At 46.2% G+C, this 23,167-nt stretch overlaps 1 protein-coding gene across 1 annotated transcript in view; it reads left to right on the top strand.

Annotated features, from left to right (window-relative positions):
• LOC119160819 (nose resistant to fluoxetine protein 6) overlaps window positions 1-23,167 on the top strand; it is a 277,772-nt gene that overhangs the window by 148,914 nt on the left and 105,691 nt on the right. The window lies entirely within an intron of this gene.

Genomic DNA, 23,167 nt, shown 5'->3' with positions numbered 1-23,167 from the left:
CCCCGACACTGTCTACTTACGGCTTCAGTAGTTCAAAAACAACCCCAAAGCACTCGGATCACTTGCATATTGACACAACGCAGCACCGCGATCACCTGCTCCTCACCCTGCCAGGGTGGACGCGGCGACAGCGGCGAGGAGAGACGAGGGCAAGGCAATGCGCGGAAAAGACGTTTGCAGCGGTGGTAGCCAATGAACGCCGTAGCAGACGACATGGGCATCTCCCCTCTCTCTTGCGTGTTCTCCAGCATACGGTTGTCAAACACGCGTACCCGACTATAGCTTCACATATACCAAATTTGGTATTACGTGACCTGAATGGAAGACGAAGGTTAATGACACGTCCAAGCATTATAATCATGATGTGCGTGTCATGTAAAACATGACAACCTTCTACGCTCAGAGCATGCTCGCGTCCGCTTCGTTTCTTCGCGTAAACCTAATTTGGTAATATGTCACGTGAATGCACGACGAACACAAATGCGAGGTGCAAACATGCTTGATATGCATGACTTTGAGATCAAGGTACGGCATAATTTAGTCTGCCTCGCAACGTTGGACTGACTTTAAAATGACATAGCAACCTTCCTCTTTCGTGCTTCGCATATTCTCGTTTCCCTCTGTACGTGAGACCTGTCAATTTTTCCCGTCATTATTTTCTTGATACTTTCGATAATTCGCGTCACATCAATACGGCGATGTTTTTCTTGTCTTGATAAATCCAAATAAACATGTTTTTACTGCGTACAGACATCCACATCATTTGAACATGGGCACCACTGGAGTCTCCAAAACTTCAAATGCTCGTACATGCACATAATTACATTATGTTCTTAACACAAACGTTTACTTTCTTATCTGTCGTCTCTACTTTCCTATATTTTATACCTTCGCTTCAGTTAGCTGAGAATTTTCATAGACGGCCCCGGCTCTTTAATATATCTGCCTTGGCTTCGGTATGATAGATAGCCTTACACGTTGAAATTATGAACTCTGTCCTAATTGGCCTCTGTCATGGCCGCTAGAGAAAATATATGGTGCTGCCTGTGGCGTCGCGTCGTAGTCAATGATCGAACGCGTCTTGGCAGGCACTACTACTCCTATCTTCAGAGCAGATGACACGTCGCATTGTGGTAGCCTCAATATTTATGCCTGTCCGCGTGCTTCTTATTTTGTCCGTGATCGTGTGGGGGGGGGGGGGGTAGCCTACTTCATGTTTGCTGTGCTTGAGTACGGTTCTTTGGTGCGTGCGTGTGCAGCAGACACTTTTTTTTTCAGTGATGTGATGCCGCCAAACTATTCAGTGCTATTCAGTGCTACTCAGTGCCAAGCTATTCAGTGCTATTCAAGCTATTCAGTTCGAAAGCAGAAAGAGACGCCACTGTGAAGTACCACGTTTTCCCTTTAATCTTCCGTGTCGAGAAGCGTGTGATTTGTCATACAACCCTTCCTTTTGTCACAAACGAGTGCCAAATCAGACATGCATCACCACTTCCAGACGGCTGCTTCAAATCACCGTCGGGCCGACTGCCGACAGTTTCCTTTACGGTTGCGTGCAACGAAAAAAAAAAGTAGCATCATAAGGCACCTAGGGCCGGTCCTAAGCCTATAAAATAAAGACGACGTCATGACAGCCTCACGCCTACACAGATCGGGAGAATTCAAGCCGTCGTAATGGCGCCTCTTTCGGGGCCGACCACATCCGCAAGCAAACGGGCGAGACGAATTCCTTTCCCCTATAGCTGTCGCTGTGGTGCGTGCTGCGCGCAAGATAATTACTTAGGATGTTTGCGAAACCGGACAGGATCCCAACGAGAGGAGATGGATGTGTAAGGGCTGGCGTCGCTGGAAAAGGGAGGTGAGCTTTTCTTTGTCCCAAAAGTTGAGCTTTCTAAGGAGCCGATTTTCGAGTAGCGAGAATCCCTGCATAAGGACGCCCATTCTAGTACGAGAAACGTGGTGTGGTTATAGAATCCCCCCCCCCCCCCGGCTTTCCGTGACTATTCAAGGGGGGAGCGCCATGGTCTGTTTTCTTTTTTAACGACCAGCGAAACGGCCTCCGGCCAGCGGAGTGCCGGCATGTGGCCTGACAACGTCCAGTGTGTTGTCACCCATAGATCTCGAATAGAGTCCGCGAGGTGGCTGTCGCGCAGGACAGTGTATAACATCTCGTAGTAATGGCATGGGCCCGCTAAAGAATCAGCTGCACTCCGTTTACACGATCGGGGCAACTGAACGGCACCACCATCGTGTGTTCACACATTTCGCGGAATGTCTTGTGTATACGCCGTTCCTTTCACCTCTCTCTCGGACCGGGGGCTCAAGTGCTGGAGTAAGAGATAGAGCGAGAAAAGAGGATGGCAGTAGAGGAGTTTAGTTTGCCCAATAAATGGACTGAATTGCTTTGGTTGGTCGTGAGAAGAACGGGGAGGGGCAACCTAAAACTTGGCTCCCGGTTCCTCACGGATGTCCGGTCACAGGAAACGGTGCTCTGCACTATCGGCTCTGGGGATGGTCACAAGGGTGACGAGTCTTGTGAATTTGTACATGATTGCTGTATAAAAAGTCGCGTTGTTGTGACGGTATCAAAAGGCGCCGGTCTTCATCCTTGACAAGGAGCAGCCACGACAAGACAAGACGGACACCACGCAACCAACCTTTCACTCCCTTCTGTAGCAACAGCAGCTGCGCAGCTGAGAGAGATCTGCTCTAGTGAACAGACGGAGTGGGAAAAAGGTTCTGTTTTACACACGCAGTCGACAGGATTGTGACAACGACAAGAAAGAACGCTCTGCGTACCAAGGAGTTTGTCATGTTGCGGAGCATGCGCAGGAAGAAAGTCAAGACACCGGCTAGCGCAACGAGAAAGCAAGCCACCGAGCGCAGTAGACGGTGGTGTGGCAGTCATCGACTCGAGGAACTCAGTGGTCTGGCAGGTGTCATCCCTATTTATCAGTCAAGTGAGAACCCAGGCAGCGTCTGACGGTGGGCAAGGCGAGAGAACAGCAAGCAACAGCTTCACAAGTGGTGAGTCCTCTGGTGTTCTTGCATCTCAGGGGGGCCGCTACCTTTCTTGAGTTTTAAGGTGTTCTATGAACACGAGATGTGCCCACCTGAATCCAGACAGGCAAGCGCAAGGCATGAGTCCGGAGACGAGAGCGACGCGGCAAACCCGAAAGAGGGTGGTGCGTGGGAGAGCCGGAGAGATGACCATTTCGGAAATCTCACGTCGGAGCACACACTGCAGGAATTCCGGTTGGATGTAGAGAGGTTGTCACAGATGATGGGGCAGAGGCTCTCGATGGAGTGAACCTTGGAGCGGCAGGCGGGATCTTCGTAGCGAACTAAGACTCTATTTGAAAGTCCTCACAGGGGTGTTACCCAAATGTCTAACACAGGCGGCAGCACCAGTGTAGTTTGAGTCCGTGGAGAGTACCCTAGAAGCGTAGGAGGTACCGGGGGAGCTTTGGAAAAGTTTGGTTTTCCCTTTGGTAGTGGAGGGAGTCCCATTTTAGTTTACGCAGCTAAGCCCAACAGAGCATAAAGATTATTAGGTAATCTAGCAAACGGTGCTTGATGAGCTAAACCTTTCGGCAGGGGAATATCTAAAAAGATTCTTGGGGTCAGGGAAACGTGCGAGCGAAGGGTAGAGACCTTTTTCGACACGTTTAGAGCTACTTACACTTTAACCTTGAGCCAAGATGGGTGTCGACATTAGAGGGCCTGGTTAAGCTTTTTGGTTGCCGACAAATTGAAGATACATTTCTCGGAGGAGGTGGTGCAGTATGTGACACTCCAAGAAGGGGCAAAGTGGATGCGCGCCCCAGAGATATCCGCATCGCTGCGAACTTTTGAAGAAGTGCAGGGTGCGAACAGTGCAGCGAAACAGGCGAATCAAAAGCCGGCGGAATTGCAAGGCGGGAGCAAAGTCAGAGCTCAGAATGAGACAACGAAGGGCTGGGGTGCCAAAAAAAGCCGAGGGGCGGAAGGAAAACCAAAGTCCAGGGCCTGCTACAGTTGCGGTAGTACAGGGCACCAAACATGAATTGCCCTCGGTGTCAGAAACAGCCGACAGAAGGGGTTGCGGGCGCTGAGAGCGCGAGCTTGGCCGCACATGTTTCGTTGGGAGACCGCGGTGACAGCTCACGGTGACCTTGTCTCTGTGTCACTTCACTGCAAGGGCATGCGTATCGGAGCGGTTTAGGACACGGGAGCTGAGATCACTGTGTTGCGGGAAAGCGTGATCCCACCGGAAATGGTGAAGCCGCAAGGCACCATTAACTTAACGTCTGCTTTCGGTGATACGGTGAAAGCCGTGCTTGCGGTGGTCATGTTGACGATGTCCAGCGAACGCGGCGTTAGCGCTGACCAAAGGGGGACTGTTCCCGTGCTTTTCGCGTTACTGACTGACTGACAGAACGAGCGGGCTGCATGTTGTCAGAAAAAAGCATGGGGCTTGCCTAAGAATGAGTGCGCTTCCGAGAGCATATTGAAAGGCGTGGAGGAGACAGGTGGCACGCGGCTAACGTCGAAAAGTGGCCCATTGAGTATGGCCAAACTGCGGTAGTTAGAAGTCGAGAGCCCTGAAGGCCAGGGGGCAACCCCGACTGTACAGTAGTGGTTTACCTGCGATACAGTAGTGGTGCAGGCTCTTCTCTTCTCACAATATGTACAGTAGTGGTGCAGGCTCTTCTCACAATCTGTAGAGGGCATGATCAGTGATCACCCATGTTGTCGTGAGGAGCGTGGACGACGACAGCCCTCAGGGCAGCCGCACGTCGCTAGGTGGAAGACAAGCGGCGGGCAAGATAATTACAGGTGCGGCCGAGGGATTTCGTGAAAAGGAGCATGCCGAAAAACACAGATAGCCGAGGATGGCGTGGAAGGCATTGTTGAGTGACACCGCGAACATTTGTGCGTACCATGAAGGCCAGTAGAGTCTCGAGAGCTGGTGCATGCGAGTGAATTGCGCCTTTGTTGCTCAAACGTTGCGTCAGTTGGCGTATTGGTAGAATAAGGTGAGGAACTTAGCGATGCTAAATATGAACCGCGGCCGGCAGCAGTGGATGCTGAGGATACTTGCCCGGTTTCTGATCGGTCGGCCGATGCCGGGAAACGAGACCGTGACCGAGTCCGCAAGAATTTTAGTATATGTACGAGATGCCGGCCAACCGAATGCGACTTCGGTGTGGCAACCAGAAGTTGTTGAAGAAGTGAGGTTAACACGAAAGAGCTCACATCCACATAAAGGCTTAAAGGGTGAAGACTTCTCGAGTGGGAATAGTGTTACGTGGATAGTCATTTGGCGAGCCACTTGGGGCGTGTTGCGGGTTCCCCTTGTCGGACGCCTGACTGATGGGGAGCTAGTGGTGGTCAAGGGGTTGAGTTGCCAGCCACAGGGACGGAGGTAATAGACTTACAGGGGTCTTGTGGACACTACTTAAGCTATGGGCTAAATTACGCGGAGGTAGCTCGGTCGCTTGCTGAGCTAACGGGAGAGCGGGTTGCGAACGAAATTGCGTGGGCGGATGACGCGTCTCAAAGGCATGGAGCCACACCATGTGAGGCAGTGCCAGTGATAATAGTAGATCCGGAAAAGCCATATTGGCTCGTTGTAAACCTGTCCATAGCCGCCTCTGTGGGCGCCCTATCGCGGCGTGCAAAGAGCGACGCTCAACCGTTAATCGCATTTGCACGGCACGGGTTTTCTTCAACACAATTTCGCGAGCACCTATCAATCAGCTGGAATCGAAAAGTGGTCAGTCTCTGGTTCTTCGGTGCACAGATGGCCATGGTCTCTGACCACCACCGCACAAATCAAATGCGAACAAATTAGAAAACGTTTTAAATCAGGACAGCCTGAACTTGTCTCTTTACGACGACATTTTATTGCCACAAGACTCGCAACCCGGCTCCGAAATGTAGTGTAGTTCTTACAACAGAGTTCAATATTTGAAGTCGCTCTTTTTGTGGTGTACAGGACATGGTAAACCAGGCAAACAACATAGTACTTCACCTTTCAGGCAAGAAAAAAATGTAAAAATTGCGGCAGATGAGCCCCTATTGTATTCAGCTCAATCTGGATCTTGTGATGCCACGACCCCATCGTCAATGAATGGGGCATGCTGCGGCAAAACACATCGCTGACACCGTGCATTCATTGCCATCTAGAATGCGCTCTCTCATCGCTGCCACTGGGGACATGAACTTGGAAGCCTTACGAGCACATTTTGGTTCCGGAAGCAAACCCTTTCTGTTTGGATCAAATATCGTCAAGAATAAGCACGTTAAGTTAAGGTGGTTGCTCTATCCGAAATGATTCTTAAAATGATTCCTATTTCTTACGTTGTGTTGAACCCATTCAGCTGCCCAGGTGTAACCACAGCTGACTGCTTTGTTTTATTTAACAGTTGACTGCTTTGTTTTACTTAGAGTAATATAGGGACCACGCATGGTGCATGCTAATTGCCGTGTCTTTGAAGGTTACTGCGGCACGCACGCAATGAAGAAACATCTGCAAACGCCCACAGTGCCAAAATGTTTCGATAGAGCAAACAAGGTATGCTGTAAAATGGTATTTCTATTACCCCGTCATAACAAATAAAAGCTGAGAGTTTGGCATTGCACAACGTTTTGTGCAGACAAGCGGTGAACGTCGGGCAAGTTGGTACGGCAACATCTGAAAGAACTGCGCAGCAATACGGGACATGAAGAAAAAAAGCACGCGCACGTTTGTCGCTCCTTGTTTCTTCGTATGTCATCTTGCGGCACATATTTTTCTGAAAACGATCAGAGCGGAGAATCGACCCGTTTCGCGCATTATCCACGATATCTGTGCACTGGCGGACAATGCGGCTCGTGCCCTGCCGTAGCAGACAATGTGGTTCAACTCTGCACCCTTGAAGTGTCTGCGCACGCGTGAGGTGCTGCCGGCGTGCGATTGCAGCGCTAGTTGCATAGCGACGCGAGGCGCGCCTAAATTTCCCCTAAGTGTGAAACAGCCTGTACATATGTGCGACCGCAAAGCTACGCCACTTAAAAAAATGAAATAAAAAAGCTGGAAAATTCCTTCTGACACTGGTAAATTAAAGCACTGTTCAGACCCCCCCCCCCTCTTTTTTTTTTGCTTCGATAGAAAGAGGTGCAATTTTTTTTTGGGGGGGGGGGCGGTAAAGTAGATTTACAACACCATGAAGGGGATTATGTGGCACTTGGAGAGCCTTCGTTTAAAGGCTGCAGTGTTGGGTCACCCGTGGAAAGTCGGCAGAGCTGAGTCAAAACGAAATTGAAGTTAAAAAAGAATAGGATCAAAATTCAAGTACGTGTGAAAGTAGGTACACTAGAGGAGTGGTACTACAAGAATAATTCGCGAAAAATTGCGTAAAAGAAAGTTGCCAAATTCTCGGTGCCATGCAATGCTTTCACGATTTTGTGAGATCTTCTAAAACTGCAAATGAAGAAGCATTTGCACTACATGCCAAGTAATAGATTAGCCAAATTACTCGCAAATGAAAGAAGTGTACACTTAAAGGCTGATTGTATTGTTAGATATCATATCTATCGCGTACCACTTCCTTGTTGTAGGAGGAGTAGGAAAGAAAGGACGAGGACGTTAGTCATTTTATTAGTTTTGGTAGAATGTGCATATGACAGCCGGGACGTTCAAAGAACATGAAACGTCCTCCACACCAGAAAGAGGAGACTAGCCAGCTCGACTGCAGAGTGTGCGGTAAACTGCTAGTCCGTTTTTAATGGTACTCAGCAACAAAATGAATTCGAGAGGGAACTAACTGAAGCATATATAAAATACAAAGAAGAAAATATGGTCCTGCTCGTGTATCTTCCATTGCGTTATCACGAGAAGAGGATGATCATCTTTTTACAGAAACGTAACTCGGCACGTGTCATGCTCTGCGGTAAATCTTTACCGTTTTTACGTCACATGGGCACGTGTTAGTAATCACTTGTTATCTGAGTCCACATTTTGGGGATTCCATATTTTGGGGAAATTTCATATTTTGAGAATTTTTCGCTGTATACGTTGACGAAATCCTCAGCACATTTTTCTGCTCAGAAGTACTAATTTATGCCCCCATCCATGCACACAAATAATATAATTACACGTGTCCGGCATACTGGCGACTTCTCAAATCCAGATTAGCCCTTCCACTGCCCCACAACGAAAGCGCGACTTTATTTATTCATATAATCTTAGCACACTACACGTTGTGGGCTTCAAGTCTAACAGCCAGTTTGCTCCACGTGTATATCAGAAACAAATCTCAAGGGCTATGTCTGATTTGATTGATGTGTGAAGTTTAACGTCCCAAAACCACCATACGATTATGAAAGAAGCCGTAGTGGAGGACTCCGGAAATTTCGACTACCTGGGGTTTTTTAACGTGCACCCAAATCTGAGCGCACGGCCCTGTAGCATTTCCGCCTCCATCGGAAATGCAGCCGCCGCAGCCGGGATTCAATCCCGCGACCTGCGGGTCAGCAGCCCAGTACCTTAGCCACTAGACCACCTCGGCTTGGCCTGGAGATTTCAGGAAACAATAACAGAATATTCATAGGCGCGAAATAAAGGGGCGAGAGAGGCTTGGCGAGCGTGTACCTGACATACAACCCAGTTGCGCCTTTTTTTATCTGTTTGTTCTTGTGTGTTGTGTTTAGCTGCACCATCACGATGGTACCTATTTCAAAGCACCAGCTCGCCCAACAGTCATTTCCTTAGAAGTTCCCTTGTAACTGCTTCCTTCCTCGATGTCGGAAATTGAACCTTCATCCTCGTTCTTATGCCAGAGAGCTAAGGGGCCTTTCAATATGAACATCAAAAAGGTTGTCTTAGTATATACAGATCACGATAAAATGTAATGGCCAGTCAGTTCAAATAAAGGTCATGTATCTTGATGCGATATGGGTAATCTATGACAAGCGTGCAATTTAAAAATATTCGATATTGCAAAACGTTGCCCCCGAATGTGCATATGACCAGTCCAACTATGAAGTCCGTAGTGTGATACAGTAAGCCATCGTGAGAATATCTGCGATTGCTGTATCCGTAGCAATCCTGCGCGCGGACTTTGTGAGTTCAATCGCACTTATCAAGTGTGATGTCCACGAGACGGCTTTATGCTCTCCCATAGTAGAGTACCTAGTACTCTAAATCGTTACCCCCCTTTTCTAAACATCGACCACACAGGTCGTAAGGTATTTCGAAACTGGGACGGCTTGTTGCTCTTCCAAGGTAGAGTACATCGTCCTCTTAACTACAGATGGGCAAAGCGGCTTAAAGCAGCTCAGTACAACGGCTCACCGGCTTACCAGGTATCAGTTACTCTGCGTACCTCATATCAGATGCGTTATTTAATGACGTCAGTGCCAATTATCCCTTCATTTACAACCCTGGCGAATGGTATTCAGGGTTAAAAGTTGCATGAATGGCGGTGCACACAAAACTAAAGGCTGGCGCACACAGGCGACTAGCAGTGGTCATGCCACCATTTGCGACCGGTGGCAAACAGTCGCGAACGGTCGCAATTTGGTCGCAAAGCGACTGCTTTGGCTAGTCGCTTCCTGACTGATTTTTTAGTCGCGCGACTGCAGTCGCAAAGCTGCTGGAACCAATCAGCGATGCTGACTTTTTGTTTCTTTTGTGTTTTTTCATACTTGCCCTTCTGCCGTCAGATACAAACGAGTGCATTCCCCTGAGTCTGTGGCACCATGGCCGCCACGGAATACTTGGCTTGGAGATGGCGGGGCGCAGCAGCTCGAGCAGTGTTGAATATAACTGGCGGCATTCGCAAGAAGCTAAACACCGTAAATGTAAAGAGAAAATAAATTGTGCACTATCTTTCCCCCGTATTCCGAATAGTTTTTGTCTTGAACTTGACTTGTCACCGCCTTGAATGCAGCGCGTTTGGAACGCGTTTGTGCTTCATGCCTTGGCAACGACTTCAGACACCGTGTTCGAGACGTTTGTGCTGCATTGGAGGCCGTGGAAACTCAAGATAAATTGGAGAGAGTTGCTGAATACGCACGACTCTCGATATACTCCTCGTCGTCTCAAGCAGCTCGGGTGGTAGGTGTTTTGCATGGCCGGCCAACTCTCGCAATCGAAGGGACGGCCACACCCACCAACGGCTTTTTTTCTTTGGAGGCATCTGTGCTGCCAGCGCTGACACCATGGAATAGCGCACCAGCACCATGGCAATCTCTTGTTCTTCGCTTGAATCGAACTCATTGACGCTACTGGAAACGCTGTGCGAGAACACGAAAGCACTAAATGCGGCACGCTCTGTTCGCTCCACTCACTCAGCTGAGGGCGATCAGCTGATCGGCGCCAGCCTCCAAAGAACTCGCTTATAACGATATCCGGACGTGATCCTCCGGTTTTGCGACTTCCGTTCGCACGCATGCAGCCTCTGCCGGTGTGAACATAAGTTGCTTTTTGGTCGTTAGTCTCGAATGGTCACGCGACCGCTACTAGTCACCGGTGTGCACCAGCCTTAAAACCAGCCGCGCCTCATCCCGTAGCTTTCTGCAGTGAGGATCCACCCCCGCCTTATCACCTGACCACTCCCTCGTCCGAGGCATGGGAAAGAGTACTCGAGATACGAGCCGAGAAGTACAGCTCCGGGCCATACAGTGAGCTGATGAGGTGGCGGCCAGGCACGGCCATATCGCCATTCTCTGTGAAATTTTTTTTGCTTAAATAAAGTTGTTTCTCGCTCTCTCTCTCCCGTGCCATTTTTTTTTGTTTGTCGTCGTATGTGTGAAGTACTTTCTTCTTCTGTTAAAGGCGATAGTCTTTTTTGGGAACGTTCGACGCAAAAATTTCGGTCTGTCTGTCTGTCTTTCTGTCAGATCATTTGTCTGTTCATCCACCGTAATGATACCCCAAACGGCACCAAGCGATACGCCAATTGGCCAATAGCATCCGCAGCGCCCACCATTACTGCTCAAGTTTCAGCATTCACATTTGCTCGATTGTCAACTAAAAAGCCTTATGGCGCATATATGAGGCATCATAACAACACGTCAATTCTTTTTATGCGTGTCTTTATACTAGAAAAGGCATACATAAGAAATTAATTATAAGGACCGTAGCGCTTATCACGCTGCGCTGAGAGTGCAACGTGATGCTGAAAAAGGCAGGTGTTTCTAACGTTTTGCCAAGACGATACGGTGGTGGCACCTACCCGTCACTTTGCGTTCTACACCTTATCGTCTCCGAGACAGGCGCGCATCTTTCTCCGTGAGCGCGCAAGCGTTCCATAGTTTACGAAGATAAACTACCCGATGACGCTTTTGTGTCTAACGTGCCTCGATGCGCTAGTTCGCTTTCCCAGCACGGATTGAGACTCTGTAGCGCAGCGCTTCCAGTCAGCAAATTTCTCGCGCAGAACATCAAATAAACGCTTTGTTCACTCTCACCACAAGCAAGATTATTATCTGTAGGCAACATTTGCACTTAAACATGCAGATCCGGGGCCACTTTTTTTATGAGCCCGCTCGCACTTGCGGCGCAATGTGTTGCGCGCGACGTTTTTTTTTTGTTAACAATTCCACTTACTCCTTCTGCGCCGTCCTTCACGCATTGCAATCCATGAACTTTGAAATCATGCATTCTGAAATTCCATCAGCCTCGCAGCATTTATTTGCCAGAAAATAACATTAATATTGCACTGAACAAATAATGCATTTGGCACCATTTCATTTCCCTCGTTACCAAAAATAAAGATTCATCAAGCGTGGGGCGACGCAAGTTGCACTGAATAGCAGAGAAACAGTATATTAACATACAGATACTTGAAGAAATGAAGCGCAATGAAGTTGACAACAAAAGAAGAAGCACACAGGACGAAGCACTTCGTCATATGTGCCTACTCTTTTGTTCCGCAATTGCTCTTCATTTCTTGAAGTATGCTTCAGGAACTCGGCCAGAGCTCAACTACTCTAAAGAAGATACAGGTGTTCAATACCATTGAAGACAAAAATTTCCAGCATGGTTAGGAACTAACACGACAGTGGTATAAGAAATAGAACACAACATTTGGGCACTTAATAAAAAACAAAATTGTTTACTGCGAAAATTGCAAAAGAGCTCCTAATATATGCACACGATATCAAACACAAGTGGGCTTCTATGAGGCTATTATATTATGACAAAAAACGTGAACACTCACAGCATAATAAAAAAAAAACGATAGAAGTAAGTACCAAACACCTGTACTCAAGGAAAGACGATGATCAAAGACACGAGCAAGCAAGCACCAGCATCAGCAGCAACACCATACTCGAGCTCGCGCTTGCCCAGATTTTAGCTGCTTGACTCCTCAACGCTTTACGGTTAGCGTTTGTCGGGCTTCCCTGGCGTCCAGCGTCAATAAACCTGGTGACATTCGGTGGAGGTGTGGGGTAAGCTGATGAATTCGCCACAAAGTCGAGCAGGGGACAAACCCACGTATTCTTATGTCGCTCCACTGACATGTCTGTGACGTCGACTGGCGAGATGTTAACGGATGGTGAAGCTGTGGCGGATGCTAGAGGTGAACGGGAAAGTTCGTCCGCGTCCGAGTGCTTGCGGCCTGATTTGTACACAACACGAACGTCGTACTCTTGTAACCTCAGTGGCCAATGACCGAATTGTCCCGACAGATTGTTCAGCGATGAGAACCAACACAGAGCGTGGTGATCCGTGACGACGTCGAAAGGGCGGCCATAATGGTACCGGCGGAACTTAGCCAAAGCCCAAATTATGGCGAGGCATTCTTTTTCCGTAGCAGAATAATTGTACTCTGCTTTTTTCAGAGTTCGACTCGCGTAAGCGACGACGTATACTTGGAATCCCGGCTTTTTCTTTTTTTTGAGCCAACACGGCACCAAGGCTGACACCGCTGGCGTCAGTATGAATTTCCGTGGGTGCATTCGGGTAAAAGTGTCGGAGTTTCGTAGGTGATGCTAGTAAGCGCCGAAGCGTCTCAAAAGATGTGTCCCACTCTCGTGACCAAGCAGACAGGCCGTTGGAGGCTGTCGGAAGGTTGGCAAGAGGGGTAATGATGGAAGCGAAGTCGCGCACGAATCTGCTGCTACTGACGCTGGGGCGTGCTTGCTTGCTCGTGTCTTTCGTCGTCATCTTTCCTTCACTACACATGGAATAATATTGTAAAGGTTTAAATACGCCGAAAAAAGCCCACATAAAATCAACTAATCATCATCATCATCATCAGCCTGACTGCGTCCTCTGCAGGACAAAGGCCTCTCCCATGTTCCGCCAGTTAACTCGGTCCTGTGCTTGGTGCTGCCGATTTATATCCGCAAACTTCTTAATCTCATCTGCCCACCTAACCTTCTGTCTCCTCCTAATCCGCTTGCCTTCTCTGGGAATCCAGTTAGTTACCCTTAATGACCAGCAGTTATCCTGTCTACGCGCTACATGCCCGGCTCATGTCCATTTCCTCTTCTTGATTCAACTATGATATCCTTAGACAACGTTTGTTGCCGGATCCACTCTGCTCTCTTCTTGTCTCTTAAGGTTACACCTACCATTTTTCTTTCCATTGTTTGCTGAGTCGTCTTGATTTTAAGCTGAACCCTCTTTGTAAGTCTCCAGGTTTCTGCTCCGTAGCTAAGTAGTGGAAAAATAGAGCTGTTACATACCTTCATCTTGAAGGATAGTGGCAATCTACCTCTCATAATTTGAGATTGCTTGCCAAATGTGCTCCACCCCATTCTTATTCTTCTAGTTATTTCAATCTCGTGCTTCGGCTTCGAGGTTACTACGTGCCCTAAGGAGACATAGTCTTTTACAACTTGAACGGCACTATTACCTATCTCAAAGCACTGCTATTTTCCAAGGTTGGTGTACATTACTTTCGTTTTCTGCAGATTAATTTTAAGACCCATCTTTCTGCTTTTCTTGTCTAACTCTGTAATCATGATTTGCAGTTCGTCCCCTGAGTTACTCAGCAATGCAATGTCATTGGTGAAGTGCAGGTAACTAAGGTATTCTCCATTAACTCTTATCTTCAACTGTTCCTATTTTAGGCCTCTGAAAACCTCCTGTAAGCACGAGGTAAATGACATTGTGGAGATTGTGTCCCCCTGCCTTACACCCATCTTGATTGGTATTCTTTTGCTTTCTTTATGAAGCACTATGGTGGCAGTTGATTCCCTGCAGATTTCTTCCAGGACGTTTATATATGCTTCATCGACGCCCTGATTCTGCAGTGTCTGCATGCCGGCTAATATTTCTACTTAATCAAATGCCCTCTCGTAATCTATGTAGGCTATGTATAGTGGTTGGCTATATTCTGAGCATTTTTCTATTACCTGATTGATAGTATGAATGTGGTCGATTGTTGAGTAGCCTGTTCGAAATCCTGCTTGTTGCTTTGGTTGATTGAATTCTAATGTTTTCTTTACTTTGTTAGCAATTGCCTTTGTAAACAGCTTGGATACTATGGAGAGCAAGCCAATCAGCCTGTAATTCTCCAAGTCCTTGTCATCTCCTTTCCTATGCATTAAGATGATGTCCGCATTCTTCCAAGACTCTGGTACTCTTCCCGTCAGGAGACATCTCGTAAACAGGGTGGCTAGTTTTGTAACATAACCTGTCCTCTATCTTTCAGCAGATCTGATGTTACCTAATCTTTATCGGCAGCTTTGCCTCTTTGCATGCTCTCTAATGCTTTTCTGACTTCTATCATTACTAGTGGGGTGTCATCTGGGTTACTGCTAGTTCTTATAGTATTAAGGTCGTGGTTGTCCCGGCTACTGTACAGATCTCTGTAAAACTCCTCCGCTATTTTAGCAATCCTATCCACATTGGTAGTTATTTTGCCTTCTTTGTCCCTTAGTGCAGACATCTCATTTTTGCTTATCCCAAGTATCTTCATCACTGCTCTGACGCTTCCTCCGTTTTTCAGAGCGCGTTCGATTCTCTCCGTGTTATACCCACTTACATCGGATACCTTACGCTTATTAATCAACTTCGAAAGCTCTGCCAGTTCTATTTTCTTTGTTGTACTTGAGACCTTCATGCTTTGGCGCTTCTTAATGAGACTTTTCGTTTCGTGGGAAAGCTTGCCAGTTTCTGATCTCATTACCGTGCCTTCAACTTCCACTGGACACTCCGTAATGATACTCGTCAGATTATCATTCATTGTACCTACGCTAAGGTTAGTTTTCTCAGTAAGAGTCGAGTAGCTGTTGTGAAGCGAGACTCTGAATTCCTGTACTTTCCCTCTCGGTGCTAGCTCAGTGATTGGCTTCTTGTGTATCAGTTTCTGTCATTCCTTCTTCAAGTCTAGGCGAATCCGAGACCGTACCATTCTATGGTCACTGCATTGTACTTTGCCAACCACTTCCACATCCAGCACAATGCCTGGGTGTGCACTCATTATAAAGTCTATTTCGTTCTTATTTTCGCCATTAGGGTTCCTCCATGTCCACTTACGGTTTCCTCGTTTTCTGTAGAAGGTATTTAAAATCCGTAAGTCATTGTGCGAATTCGACTAGTAGCTCTCCTCTGCCATTTCTAGTACCGATGCCATAATCTCCTACTGCGTGGTCTCCAGCCTGCTTCTTCTCTACCTTTGCTTTAAAGTCTTCCATCAGTATAGTATACAGAAGGGAGACACTAATAATGTACGTACTTTATTGACTACATTGCCAAATTATAGCTAGTGATATAAAAAAAAGCACCGAAAATGAAGAAATAATATAAAAATGCATGCCATTTTTCCTTGAAAAACACCAATTCTGTCGTTCTTCAGCTGTCCTTTGGGCACACCGATCAGCTGTGGCATTCTGTAATAGTTCAAGAACCGTTCTATTCTGACGAAAAGCGAAAACATTCAATAAAATTAAGAGCGCCGGCAAATCTTGCAAAAGCGACCCTATTTCTTCGTCACAAAGGAGTACGACGCTTCATACATCTACTTAGAGCCTGAGAAACACAGTTATAAGCGATGACGAGTGATCGGCCGAACATAAATAGAACACACAAATTATTGCACGTGGCTCTATGACAACCGTAATTGTGTAAATACAGCTACGACGCACGTGCTTGCACCCTTCTTGTTCGTAGAAAGACGTAAATGCAGCATCGCGCGCTTTTGAACCGTCACTTTTGAAAGCATTAACTGTGCCCCCCCCCCCCCCCTGCAAAAAAAGAAAATGCTTTTCGGCGTGGACTCAAATTGAAAATGACATAATGAAAACGATGACTAAAAGGGTACGCTCACCTGTGGTTTTTTTTTGTAGGTTGACACCATCTGCCACAACGATCTAGTTGTAGAAGTATTCGAGTAAAAAAAATGTATTGCACAGACAGCATGAGTCGTAAAACATTGTGGCGCAGAAGATCACAGCAAGCGAGCAGCATCAAATGCACGAGCGGGGATAGCGCACGCTTCGCAAAGGCAGGACACGAAACTTGTTGATAGAAGTTGGAAGCTATAGCCAGGCGGCAGAAAGCGCGCGACACCAACACCACCAGCCAGCAGTTGTTTTCTTTCGATCTCAGACCCAGCCATTACGAAGTGCTTTCGCGGAGCGCGAACGAAACGGACCAGGACGGGTCAGTACGGCACGGATCTGACAGATCACTGTGAGAGCGAGAGCCAAGGCAACTGCCGTTCTTAGTGAGCGAGAAAGAACCGTCGCTCCGTAAATGAGCCCCCTATGCGGGTCCCTGACAGCCAATGAGTGGAACCATCAACGGTCTTCTCTCGCTCACTCAAAGCGGCGGTTCTTTGCTCTCGCTCTCTCAGTTATGCGGCGGCGTGTTTCCGTATCATATCCCAAGAGATGTATGGAAGAATTGCGGCGCCGTTATTGGCTGAAGAAGGTCACGTGATATAGATGCACTTCCGGTCTGTTGTGTTTTTTTTCTTATGCAAGAGGGCGGTGCCCGCACAGAGTGGTTTTCGCGAAGCGGGTTGAAGCCATACGCCGTAGAAATTTTGTTTTTTCGCTGACATCGCTTACGCGCGGCGGTGCAGATTGTTTTACGTTGGAGGCAGTGGTGTTCAACAGTAATCCGGGAGTGTGTATGCATGCCCCTTTAGCGTGCGATGATGTGTTTGACACGACGCAAGAAACTTTCGTTTGCGCTGCTGTGCTGAAGCCCCACTCCGTAGAGATCAAGCCACCCCTGCGCTACAAGCATGACGGACGCCGGAATGTTCGGGATTTTGGCTGCCAAAGGTTTTAGCGGCTGTTGGCAATGTATACGCGGACCGTTTTACAATTGACGACGTGCTGTATGCGCGGATTGTGTTGCGATGGGCGGAGTGGTGCACATAGTAAATCCGGGAGCGTGTGCATGCCCCTTTGGCGTAATATTTATCCTAATATCGTGCGTTTGCCTTGACGCCAGAAACACTAAGACTTGATTTTGCTCGCGTATGAGTGCAATTTTATTCAACTACAGTAAAAAAAATACGCGTGGCGATTCGTGAATATTTGTTCATTTGTCACAACTCGGCTCCATGCAATTGCAATTAAAGTTGATGTTATAGAAATGTAAAAAAATGAAATCTGTTTCGGGAATAGGGTGATTATAAACTTCTAAGCTGCTTCTGGTAAGTGTAGCTAATTCTGCGAAAGGCAGGGAGCACTCATCTCCCAGCGTTTCATGTGAACTACTTAAATCTTAATCGGTGCTATAACTTCAGCAAGTTATAGAACACCTTACATGTCCACGTGCAATGCATCCGTCACAGTGAATGAGGTCTGCGAAACCAAGTAGTAACATGAATAGATTGCCCATCAGGACAGTAGTTTCGGAACCAAAAAAAAGAAAAGTACATTGATTTGATTGATTGATATGTGGGGTTTAACGTCCCGAAACCACCATATGATTATGAGAGACGCCGTAGTGGAGGGCTCCGGAAATTTCGACCACCTGGAGTTCTTTGACGTGCACCCAAATCTGAGCACACGGGCCTATAACATTTCCCTCTCCATTGGAAATGCAGCCGCCGCAGCCGGGATTCGAACCCGTCACCTGCGGGTTAGCAGCCGAGTACCTTAGCCACTAGACCACCGCGGCGGGGCGAAAAGTACATTTAAGGGCTTCTTTTTTTTGTTAGACACAGTAATAATGAGAATAAACAGACATCATGCTAAACAAAGGAAGTATATTTAAGGGCTTGTGTTTTTTGTTAGACGCTATGATAATAAGATCTAATGTACAATCATGCCAAAGGCATGATGGTCTGTTAGATCCCATCAATATTGTGTCTAACAAAGAAAACAAGCCCTTAAGTACTTGTTTTCCTTGTTTTCTTCATTCATAGTGTGGGTCTCGTTCCTACAGACTTGGTGCTTTCAGGTAGTATATGAGGAATTATTGGTCGGCTGCCAACTCATAATAAGGTCACAGACTACGCTTTGCCAAACAGACACAAAAAAGTGTTTCACCGTCAGTACTGGGATTGCAACACACACACACACACATACACACACACACATATATATATATATATGTATATATATATATATATATATATATATATATATATATATATATATATATATATATATATATATATATATATATATGTATGTATATATATATATATATATATATATATATATATATATATATATATATATATATATATATAGAGGAAAGAAGTGTATACCTAAGGGCTCCTTTTTCCGTGTTTTGACACAATATAATGAGATCTAACAGACAGTAATGCCAAGGAATGTACAGGGGAAGTTATTAGAACCAATGGATTGTAAATAAGAAGAAAGAAAAGTGGATGAAAAAATAACCAGCCGTGAGCAGGTATATATATATATATATATATATATATATATATATATATATATATATATATATATATATATATATATATTCAAAAAGACTAATATATACAGTTAGTTTACCGTTAGCCCCGCCGCGGTGGTCTAGTGGCTAAGGTACTCGGCTGCTGACCCGCAGGGCGCGGGTTTGAATCCCGGCTGCGGCGGCTGCATTTCCGATGGAGGCGGAAATGTTGTAGGCCCGTGTGCTCAGATTTGGGTGCACGTTAAAGAACCCCAGGTGGTCTAAATTTCCGGAGCCCTCCACTACGGCGTCTCTCATAATCATATAGTGGTTTTGGGACGTTAAACCCCACATATCAATCAAATCAATCAATTAGTTTACCATTAGCGTGATAGCGTTTACGTGCTTCAACTTTGACGGTGGTGCCATCTGTTGGAGGATGAATAACTTGAAGAACAGTCAAAATAAAATAGCTCCTTGGTGTGGACTGCGCATTCACCTGTTTGCAGGGCGCTGAAAGTTTTTCTGAAGCAAAGAAAGCAACCTTCACATCAACCTTTGCATCTATCTTTTTTAAATAGTGCGAAATCCTATGTAGATAAGGAATCACAGACATGCACTTTAAGCTACTAGCGACGCAGTTCACTGCTGCTTCTCGTCCCTGTTTATTGTCCTAAGCAACTTTTCCACCACCGAAACCAGCACATAATCAGGGAAATCTGACGAGAAGCCTGCTCAACAAAGCTGCTTGCTGTTTAACGAGTGGCCGCAAGACTTTCGGAGGGCATTTCTTGAACAATGATTAGCAATACCTCTCTTTACGAGCTTCGAATGAGCCGACAAGTACAATAGAAGAGGTTTGCTTTTTCCAAGCTCATATTTACAGCAAAGGTGATCACTTGAGATGTTTATTCTCACATCTTAAAAACCTTAAGGAAGCATCCTGTGGAACCTTATGCATCAGAATAAGAGGTGCCATGCACTAATTGAAAATATGTAATATGTTTAAACAGCAGCTTTGAAGCCCTGATCATCGCAGTCAAAAAGCACAAGAAAATCGTCAACAAAACAAAACACATTTACGACAGCCGTTCTGTCGAGGCGGCTAGCCAAGAGTCGGTCATGGTAAGCGAGAAAAATGTCACTAAAACAGGTGCTATGCATGAACCGATGCATGCTCCTCTTTTTTTAATGAAAGTTCCTTCGTTCCATGATACAAAAGTTGTCTTTAAGTAAAAGCCAACGAGTTCATGAAAGCCACTGACTGTTATAGCCGCCGCATTTTGGAACGCAACTGAACCGAAGTTCTCAATGCAGTTTTCAACGCACAGTAGCAGCGTGTGATGTGGAGTGGCCATAATAGCCATTACAACATTACATTACAACATGCGGACGCAAAGCGAGCGCCCAAACCACAGCCACTCCATGCCCTGTATGGGCGTTCTAGAAATTTGCAGGACATTCTTACTTCCTCCAAAGTTCAGAATAATAATTATATTTCATCTATTCATAGCCATTATTGTTGTAATCTTTAACACAAGACATGCAATCGGATGCATACCACTGCGGCTAAAAACACCGCCAACGGTTTCTGCTTGAAAATTCGTAGTGAGTTTTCTTGAGAGACAGATCATGTAGTTAATATGCTTGAGTGCTCCATATGCAAGTTGCTGTATATCGGTGGAACTAACAATGCGTTTTGGTACCGGTTTGATATTCACAATGCACACGTGCACTCTATGCTTCATGAGCCGATATCTAGACACGTTTTCACCATCGGGCATATCTTCGAATCCTTTAGGGCGACGATATTGAAAGTGGAATGCACTTCACAATATAAGCACGAACTGCACGAGTAATTTTTATTTCACAAGTAGAAAGCGGATGCTAGGAGCTGAAACGAAAACACTGGTACATTGTCCAGCAGGTTTTCGTATTATAGCAACCATTCCTGGATTCCTGCAGTAAAACTCAACCTTCTACCCACTACCTCTGTTCTCCAGAGCAGAGCTCTCTCAGCTGCGCAGCTGCTGTTGCTACAGAAGGGAGGGGAAGGTTGGTTGCATGGTGTCCGTCTTTTCTTGTCGTGGCTGCTGCTGTTTGTCAAGGATGAAGAGCGGCGCCTTTCCATACCGTCGCAAAAACTCGACTTTTTATACAGCAATTATGTACAAATTTACAACACTCTTCACTCTTGTGACCGTCCCCTGTTACCTCGGCAGAGCCGAGAGTACAGAGCACTGTTATCTGTGACCCGACACCCGCGAGGAGCCGGGAGCCAGGTTTTAACTCCTAGGTTGCTCCTCCCCATCTGCTCACCGCCAACCAAAACAATTCACTCCGTTTATTGGCCAAACTAAACTCGTCTACTGCCATCATCTCTTCTCTCTCCATCTCTTACTCCAGCACTTGAGCCCCCGGTCAGAGAGAGAGGCGAAAGGAACGGTGTATACACAAGACATTCCACGAAATGTGTGAACATACGATGGTGACGCCGTTCAGTTGCCCCGATCGTGTAAACGGAGTGCAGCTGATTCTTTAGCGGGCCCATGCCATTACTACGAGATGTTATACACTGTCCTGCGCGACAGCCACCTCGCGGACTTTATTTGAGATCTATGGGTGACAACACACTGCACGTTGTCATGCCACATGCCGGCACTCCACTGGCCCGAGGCCGTTTCGCTGGTCGTTAAAATCTAAAACAGACAGCGGCCCTCCCTCCTCGAATGGTCACTGAAAGCGGGGGGTTCTTTCATCACACCACGCTTCTCATACTAGAACGGGCGTCCCTATGCAGGGATTCTCGTTTCCAGAGAATCGGCTCCTTGGAAAGTGGGAAGTTTTGGGACAAAGAAGACTCACCTTGCTTGTCCACGACGCCAGACCTTACAGAAGGGTAGGGGGAAGTCGATGAAGAAACGTTGCTCGAGTGGTTTGAGTGAGTCATATACTGTGGTCAGTAGATCTTGAAGAAACGACGGATGACACCATTTAGCACTGTTTTGAATAGAGTCTCTTGGACGACGATCAGCGCGGGAATTCATTTGAGTGTTTTCTGGAGTATAAATATTCGAGAAACCTTCGAAGAATTGTGGACTACACAAGTGTGGTGAATATTCAAGTCGTCTAAGTGTTCCTGTACAGTTTGTAATGTAGTAAGACGGTAAGTTGGGCTAGTTGGTTAGGATCCATCGTGAAGTTACAGCGCAACGCCAGAAAAAATACAGGACAGGGAAGGAGCAAAACAGAAAGAAAAGACAGCGCTGACTCACAACTGTTGTTTATTGGAAAAAACGGGATGAAAAGTATATATATATATATATATATATATATATATATATATATATATATATATATATATATATATATATATATTATATATATATATATATATATATATATTATATATATATATATATATATAATAGGTACTGGCAGCCAACATCTATTTTGCTCCTTCCCTGTCCTGTATTTTTTCTGGTGTTGCGCTGTAAGTAAGTTCACGATGGACAGTTTGTACTGCATGAGATGACATTTGCAGCATGGTGAGTGTATTTCCGTTGTTTTAAATATCATTTAAGTGATTTTGTGAGTACTCATTGATAACTGCCGAGTGTGAAAGTTTATGTGACGCCTTTACTAAGAATACGTTTTTGTTTTGTTGTAAACTCGTGGTTTTAAATTGTGCGTGATTTCGTGGTGCGTTGCGGGGGCCGGATACGTTGGTCAGACAGGTCGTTGTGTTAACGATTGTCTGAGGGAAGACAAAAACAATGTCAAGGGCAAAATTAGAAGCCATCTGGCACATCTTTGTGTCGAGTGTTGCTGCACTCCAAATTTCGAACGCACGTCCATCTTACGCAGACATAGCCATCTCCACGCCCGGTAAATCCATGAAGCGTTCACAATTCGTTCCATTGGACCACCGCGTACAAGCGCAACGACCACTGTGTTAACGGACAAAGAGATGAATGATCTCCGTGATTGAACTTTGCGTTTCAATATCCTATAGTCGAACCGCTAGCGTATGAGGGCTTTCTTTTCCTTCGTTTATTCGTGTTGTTCTCTTTCGCAAGGAAGCGCATATATTTCTTCACCAGAAATGCACGCTCATGTTGTTAGCTTGTGCAGAACCCCTGTCTGTTTTTCTAGTTCCATGTACCCGCTTTCTTTCTTATGACGAAGCCACATCAATATGCTCAAGTTTATAGCCCTTGGATAGAGAATAGCATAAGCGCCTATGTATGCATTTTTCGATATGTTTTTACTTACGGCCTTCCTTGCCTTTTTGTGTAGTTTAATGTGTATTCAGTGAAGAACCAACGAACGCCACAGAACGCCTTACTGAAGTCGTCAGCAAAGTCTCGTGCTGAC

The sequence above is a fragment of the Rhipicephalus microplus genome, chromosome X (genome assembly GCF_043290135.1).
Source record: "Rhipicephalus microplus isolate Deutch F79 chromosome X, USDA_Rmic, whole genome shotgun sequence".
Lineage (NCBI taxonomy): Eukaryota > Metazoa > Arthropoda > Arachnida > Ixodida > Ixodidae > Rhipicephalus > Rhipicephalus microplus.
This window is presented reverse-complemented; position numbering and strand designations above follow the sequence as displayed.